This window comes from Dermochelys coriacea, chromosome 2 (genome assembly GCF_009764565.3).
Source record: "Dermochelys coriacea isolate rDerCor1 chromosome 2, rDerCor1.pri.v4, whole genome shotgun sequence".
Classification (NCBI taxonomy): domain Eukaryota; kingdom Metazoa; phylum Chordata; order Testudines; family Dermochelyidae; genus Dermochelys; species Dermochelys coriacea.
The window spans coordinates 104,141,306-104,149,174 of record NC_050069.1 but is presented as its reverse complement, the minus strand read 5'-3'; the positions used below and the strand labels follow the sequence as shown (position 1 = coordinate 104,149,174).

The following is a 7,869-nucleotide window of genomic DNA, read 5'->3' as shown; positions in this document are numbered from 1 at the left end:
TTCAGAGGAGTGTTCCACTTTAGGGAAATCCAATATACAGTACAGACCCGTTTACACTCAGATGTCGAGAGTCAAGCCATCACGACCACGTGTTAATGGACCGTGGGTTAAGAGGGCCATGCTGAAAAAAGTGTCTATGATTCACTTAGAAAAAAAAATGCTGTTATTTTCTGCTCTTTCTGGCTCACCTTTTTTTTCTTTCTTATGAAGTTTGTCTTTCGCCGCAGATGAAACGCGTTCACAGCCAATTCATTGGCTGATCGGCTTTCTCCAGAAATCGATACCTGCACTATGCTATGACGCTTTTTAAGACAACTTATAAACCCCTTGCTGGCTTGGAATTTTTCATCCCCTGTTAAATTTCCAAATTTTGTCGCTTGGGCTTGAAGACTTGGCCCACTTAGCAGCATTCCTTTTAGCCTTTCCTGAGCAAACCTCATGTGCATGGCTTTGTCTATTGTGGGTTTTGCTGAATAGCGCACACGTTTTCGATTAAGCCCCATGGCAGAATCGATATTTTGTACAAAGCCATTCAGTTTAGATTTGTTTTTTAGCCATCCTCGGAGAGTAGATTCAGCAATCCCAATATCTTTTGAAACTTTGGCCTGGGTTTCTCAGCTATTTACTCGATCTGTTGCAGCTAGCTTTTCTTCTACAGTGTAGGAATGCTGACACTTGCCCTCTGCCATTATATTAGACCTATGGTTAAAATTTTCTAATGTAGTATATTGTGACAAAGCTCTGTCCTTGCCTCCATGGGTCCCACGTTTCCTGGCGGATTTCGCTAGCCTCAGAGGCTTACTGTGACTCTCCATGTAACCCTTCTTTCTCTAGAGACAAGGGTCACAGTCTACTGAGCCATTTTCATCATAAGTCAGCAAGGGAGGTGAGAAGTTATCCTTCCTTGCACAGTCTCTGTTGTCTCCCAGTGTCAGTGATTAATCAGGGGGCAAAGGTTGTGGGGGAGCCCGGGTCCACCCTCTACTCCTGGCTCCAGCCCAGGGACCCTAATAGTATTAGCTATGGTAGCTGACCTTTTAGAAACATGACATGTACGATTCCCTGGGCTACTTCCCCCACAGCAGTCCTCACTTCCTCAAACTCCACTTCTCCCTTACCTCAGGGCCTCCTTCCTTGTGCCTGATATGGTGTGTACTACTTAGCCTCTCCAACCGCGCAACTTCTTTCCACAGCTCCTGACATGCACACCCACCTGACTAATGGGAGGCTTTTAACTAGTTTCAGCCAGCCCCTGGTTGGCTTCAGGTGTCCCAATCAACCTAGCCTTCTCCCTGCCTTCTGGAAAGTTCTTAATTGGCCCCAGGGGTCTTAATTGACCTGGAGCAGCTGCCATTTCACTTATCCTGGTACCAGTGATTTGTTTAGCCTGGAGCTAATCTATCTATTTCCCACTACTCTTCCATAGCCATCTGGCTTTGCCCCATCACAATATATATTACTATATAACTACTATATATTGTATATCTCTCTTACCTGACAATATCAGTAAAGACGTACAACATGTTTCCACTCTGCACTTCCTGTTGATTTCTATGTCAGCGAGTTAGTGAGCAAATCTGTAGCGCTACATAGCAAGTTCCTGTCCCGTGTGTTAACAAGTCTCACGTGTTAAATAGGTAGCACTGGGAGGCATGGCATTACCGCGCGTTAAGCGGATTTGCACGTAAACGGGTCACGCATAAACAGGTCTGTACTGTACATCTTGGATACAAACCACAAAATGGATACAAATTAACCACAGGGATGTGAACTGTTCCATAATAACAACTTCATAAACTGTGTGCTGGATTAGTTATTAATTGGTTGACACATAGGTTACGTGTTTTAATTGTAAAACTGCCTGACAATTTTATGACAGACATAGCTTATCTATAAGAAATACTTTTAAAACCCCTTACTGTTTACTAGGTACCTTATTACCCTCAGAGCAATGAAGTTGAACTGTAAGGCACTGTATCAGAATATTCAATAACCAGACAGTGACCTCTGATTATAAAAATATTTTGCACTAGTTAAATTTTGGAAAATCAAGTTAAATGCATATTCTAGAAGTAAGCACCTGGTATCACTAGGCCAAAGCAGCTCTATCTACACCTTTTGAAAGGTGTGCTTTAGAAATCACACTCCCATAATGTGCATTGCTGCTTGGTGTAGATAAGTCCTCACAATTGAACTGGTGGTAGGTCTAATGGGAATGTTTGTTCTTAAAATTCCATAGTGTACAAAACACCCTGGAGAACAAGAACTATAATTGTGACTAGCATCTCCGCATAAGCTTATGATGGGAGGGGAAAGGTTTCTTGCATGCTGTCCTGCATACTCCAATTTGTAACCCTGCAGAACCCACTCAGGGGCTAATCACAAGCCCATTATTTAAATAATACACTTGAAGAGATGGAAATGTGGCAAAGATTTTCAAAGCAACCTTGGGGAATTAGACACATTTCATTCAAATCAATAGAATATGTGTGTCTAAATCCCTTATATTGCTTTACTGGCATATTGCTAGCTGAGTAATAAAAAAATTATGAATTGAAAATCTCCATGTGTGAGCATTAAGTTAAATTAACCATCTATCATGGTGAATTGTGGTAAGAAGTAGCAGGGAAGAGATTTGAAAGTGTGAGCCAAATTCTACTCTGCCCTGGAAATGGATTAATTATTCCAGAATAAAGTCATACTTACTCCAGAACAGAATGTCAACAAAAGGGAGTCCTATGGAATAGCCATGGTAGAATATTTATTCTGCTATAACTATGTCATTCAATTTCTTCATACAGTCAAGTCCTTTGTTTTATGAGTTCTATTCCAGTCAAATCAGTGGAGATGGTCACATGAATTAAGCCCATTTGTCTGAATAAAATTTAGCTTTACTTTACTTCCTTTGGAGAAAATGAATTGCAGTAAGTATCATCTGAAATTCTCCTTTCCTAAGAATGCCTGTCACTGCTTCTGCCAATAAACTAAAAAGAAATAACCTGGGGCTATGAAATCAGAACTATTATTGGCTACACCTTTTGTGAAGAAGAAAAAAAAAGATATTTTCCAAGTGCACATAATTAATAAAATAATTAAAATAAAAATAATTGGTTGATTCTAATAAAGAGGTGTCATTTTTTTTGGCTGCTCTCATCGTAACTTGTTAGAGGATAAGAGCTTGTCAGAAAGAAGATTGTTCTGGCTGTGGGTCCAGATACTAAGAGGGGCTGCTGAGTGTCTTGTGATGGCTTTAGGAGACTCAGCAGCCTACAGGAAGTGGTCAGCACCTCACAAGCTCAGGCTCACCATGGATAATGTGATATATTGTATGTGAACAGTGTTCACAAAAATATCACAAGAATTACAGAGTTGCTAGAAGAATAGTAACAGTGCCAATCTTTTCATCAATGGGCTTCTGTGACTGGAATACGTGTTTATTATTGAGGGCTGAGGTAAGATTTGAACAGAGGTACACATCCCCTCTGCAAACCACCGTTTTAGTTGTGGCCCTTGAAGTGGACAGGCCAACCCCTCTCATGGAATTAGAGTATGACATCAAAGAAGTCTTTGATCCCAATGAACCAAAGCAAAAATTTTAGAACTTGGGCACCTGAAATTAGCCACCTGAATCCATATTCAGCCTCTGTGTGTTGGAGAGTTTTCAAAAGGTGCAGAGTATCTATGGCTCCCACTGAATTAATTTGGCACTATGGTTGCTCAGTACATCTGAAAAAAAATCAGTCCAGTTACCTAAAAGCCTGAATGTGGATTTAGGTACCAAGCATCACATACCCAAGTTTGACAATGATGCCCAGTCCTAAATGTCATTGCTACTTCCATAATTGTACTGCTTCCTTTCTCTGGGCGATGGTATATTTGTCTTTCTTTTAATGTTGTTTTCCTTAATCTAAAATGAAATTCTAGATCAAAGTACAAGGTATGCTCTTGTGTCTGAAAAACCAAACACTCTCTTCAAGAGACAGAATCTAGTAACTGGCACTGGTAGTATGGCTGGTAATGATGGACTACAGCAAGATATTTTATATGCATTTTAAAACTAATATAAAAATTGTAATATTGCCATGAATTTTAATTAACTTTTATTGCTTTAGTACAATTGGCAGAAGAGTGCTGGGTCAGAAATAAGTGGGAAGACACCTTGGATGGCCAAAACATTTGAAGAATGCAGAAGAGAGAGGGGCAGAGGGCATTATGAGACGTGGAAGAGATTTTTAAAGGGAAGAAAACATTTTAATCCTGCTGATAAATCTCAAATGTACATCTCTTCGCAGTAGGTATAGTTTATTATGTTTTGGAATTTTCCCTGAAGCATCTGTGTTTTAATTCCAAAGAGAGTAGACATATGGTTTCTCAAAATAGAATCATTGTAGCAGACTAGTGAAATAAACTTAATTTGCACAATTATATGTTCAGTCATGTACCTCTAAACTTACACACTATTCAACATTTTATTGGCTTAACAACCTTGTTCAGCATCAGACTGCTGTGTTAATAAGCATATATTTGGAAACTCCTGTAATACCGAGATTTAACTGAGTATTTTGAAGACCGCTGACCAAATTCATTCCCAGTGTAGCTATGTGCCGTTGTGCCTCCAAACCCACCACAACCACCACCACCGTCCCCAGCTTTCTATGCTTGAAACACTTCCTTCTTCTCTGTTTCAAGCAATGTCATTCTCTTCTTTCTCCTACTCCCAAAACTCACTTCTTTTGATTGGCTTTCTACTACCGACCTCCACTTGGTACAGATTACCGCAATTACACCTCCTGGTCTCATCTGGGGAGTCGGAGGAGAGCACAGGACCCTACCAAGAGACATCCAGAATTGAACAGCTCTCCTGATCTTACTCACCCTCACTCTCTGGTGCTATGTTATATATAATTTAGATTGACAGGGGGAAATGTTCAAAGGCACAAATAGGAGTTAGGTGCCCAACTCCTACTGACCTGCTGTGGGAGTGGGGGCTTAAATGTCCTTTGAAAATCATCCCATGAACTGCTTGAGATTGGGAACTTTCTTACTGTATGTCTATAATGAGAGAATTTGTTAGTCTCTAAGGTGCCACAAGTACTCCTTTTCTTTTTGCAAATACAGACTAACATGGCTGCTACTCTGATACCCATCTATGGTGCATTATAAAGCATAGATAGTAGCACTGTATTTTTACATTTCTCAGTTTCATCTATTTGTGAAAGTCTCATATAAATTCTGTGTAGTACACAATGGAACAATTATATTAAAAGCTTTTTAGCAATGTGTTTTTAAATTGTACCGTGTTTGTAGAGGTTTAGCCATAGTTGCTCTAGGATAGAATAGAATCACAGAAATGTAGGACTGGAAGGGACCTTGATAGATCATCTAGTCCAGGCTACTGCACTGAGGGAGGGCTAAATATCATCTAGACCATCACGGACGGGTGTTTTTCTAACCTTTTCTTAAAAGCCTCCAATGACAGAGAGTCCATAAACTCATTAGATAATTTGTTCCAGTGTTTAACTACTCTTAAAGCTAGGAAGTTTTTCCTAATGTCTAACCTACATCTCTCTAGCTGCAATTTAAGCCCATTACCTCTTGTCCCATCCCAAATGATTAAGGAAAACAATTTATCACACTCCTCTTTGTAGCAGTTTTTTACATACCTAAAGACTATGCTACCCCACCCCATGGCTTTTGCTACCACACAGCAACAAATACAAAAATTGGGGGTGCGGGATTCTAAACATGAAATACTGCCACAAAGAAAGAGATTAAAATAGACTTTATGAAGTACCCGTAAAGCAAAACAAAATAAATGAATTTCTATGGGTTACAGGAAAGCTTATCAAGAAGAAATATTTTTTTCACATGTGATTTTGTTGACTTGGTACCCCATTCAGGGACATGAAAAAAGATGCGATCTCCAAAGTTACAGATCCTAATTTCTTATTTATGCATCAGGCTGATTGGTTTTTTTAATAGGCCTGGTTCCTAAAGGTTCTATTGATTGCTATAAAGACATCTAGAGAGAAAAGGTGGGTGACATTATGTCTTTATGCAGTGTTGAAGCTGTATAGTTCCCCAGATATTACCGAGACAATGTGGGTGAGGTAATATTTTTTGTTGACTAGCTTCAGTCTCTTGTATCTCTCACTAACAGAAGTTGGTCAATTAAAAGATATTATGTCACCCACTTTGTCTCGCTAATATCTGGGGAATCACATGGCTTCAACACTGCATAAAGACATAGGCAGTTATATAATTTTAGTAGCAACAAATGTAATGGTCAGAATAATTTTGTATATATTTTCCATGGAAACACTGTCAAACTTAAAACGAGTATCAGCAATGATTATCTACAACATCTTTCTCTGTCTGTGTTTCATATTTTACAGCCATTAAACTGTCTGTATTTACCTAGAAAACAAACCATTGGTGGCATGACTTACAAAAAAGTATTTTATCTGAAAGAAATCCATAATGTTTTGATACATTATAAAGTTCTGCAAATAGAAAAGGAGTACTTGTGGCACCTTAGAGACTCTAAGGTGCCACAAGTACTCCTTTTCTTTTTGCGAATACAGACTAACACGGCTGCTACTCTGAAACCTATAAAGTTCTGCTTTCTTTAATACTAAATCCGCTGTTTTATTGTTTACAGATTCAAAGCATCTATTATTACAGCATTTATTTAATCTATTAAAACAGCATTGTATAACAATATCAATATACTGTGGATTACATTTACCTGTTTGTAAGCATTAGCCAATATTTCCAAGAAAATGAGGGGGAACCTTCCTTTTGAGCTTTTAGCAAGCCTTTCTTCCAGCTGTGATTCTGATCATACAATGGTCCCTCTTTACTTTAGTTTCTAAGCTTTTCTTTTATATATGTGAAGTCAGATCTTCAGATGGTGTAAATCAGCATCATTCCATTAGCTTCAAAGGAGAGATTCTGATTTATACCTGCTGAAGAGCTGGCCAATCAAGATCAACTTTCTGAGCTTCTTTTTCATATAACATAATTTCACCTGGATTTTGGGCACCTCTACAGGATACAAATGAACAGTACAGCTAGCTGTTTGCACATGGCTCAAGGGAAAAGTGAAATAGCATCCTTGTTTATTTTTGGTAAGTGTGGCTTTATGAGTAAATTCCATTATATGCTCATGTTAAATGTTTAATAAAAAATTTCAGGCTTCAGAAGATGATCATAAGCTGTAGCACAAAAATGTGATATTTTGTACTTCCCTTTTAATATCATTTCAATTTAGATTTGTTGCAGGCTTAGAAAATGAATGGCCTATAAATTAGCTTCAAGCTTTATCACATTTTGACAGAGGCTGCCAATACGGGAAAAAATGCAGTTATTAATTGTACCATTACAAGTTTTTTGAGAGTGTTTACTCTCACTGGGATTGAAATGCACCTTTGTGGGGTGGGGGGAAATCTAGTGCTTCAAACCATTCATAACTACTAGGGAGCTGACCAGTTTGTTTTGAAATATATTATGATGCAATGGCAGCTGCCCATAATAAAAGCCCTGATTTACAAATACATCCCTATTCAGGAGTGCTTAAGTGCTTTCCTTAATCAGGGCCAACAGTTAAAGCAGAGTCCCTGATTCAGCAAAGCACTTAAGTACATGCTTAACAGTTGAGAATGTGAGTGATCCCATCGCTGCCCAGGAAACACATCTTAGCATGTGCTTATGTTTAAGTATATAAGTCATCCCATTTGAAGACAATGGGATGACTCGTATGCTGAAAGTTAAGCACTGTTTAAGTGCTTGACTGAATTGGATCTGAGTTTCCTTTATAATCCCAATTTTGGCCCCCTATTAATATCTACAGTAAAAATCACATTGGCC

At 38.7% G+C, this 7,869-nt stretch overlaps 1 long non-coding RNA gene across 1 annotated transcript; it reads right to left on the bottom strand.

The window, feature by feature from the left end:
- Nucleotides 1–448: 448 nt before the first annotated feature.
- LOC122458470 lies at nucleotides 449–5,573 on the bottom strand. The gene is made up of 3 exons (XR_006278527.1): nucleotides 5,563–5,573; nucleotides 1,461–1,485; nucleotides 449–746 (listed from the first exon to the last, which is right to left on the bottom strand). It is a non-coding gene; the product is annotated as an uncharacterized LOC122458470 (long non-coding RNA).
- Between the last annotated feature and the right edge of the window lie 2,296 nt (nucleotides 5,574–7,869).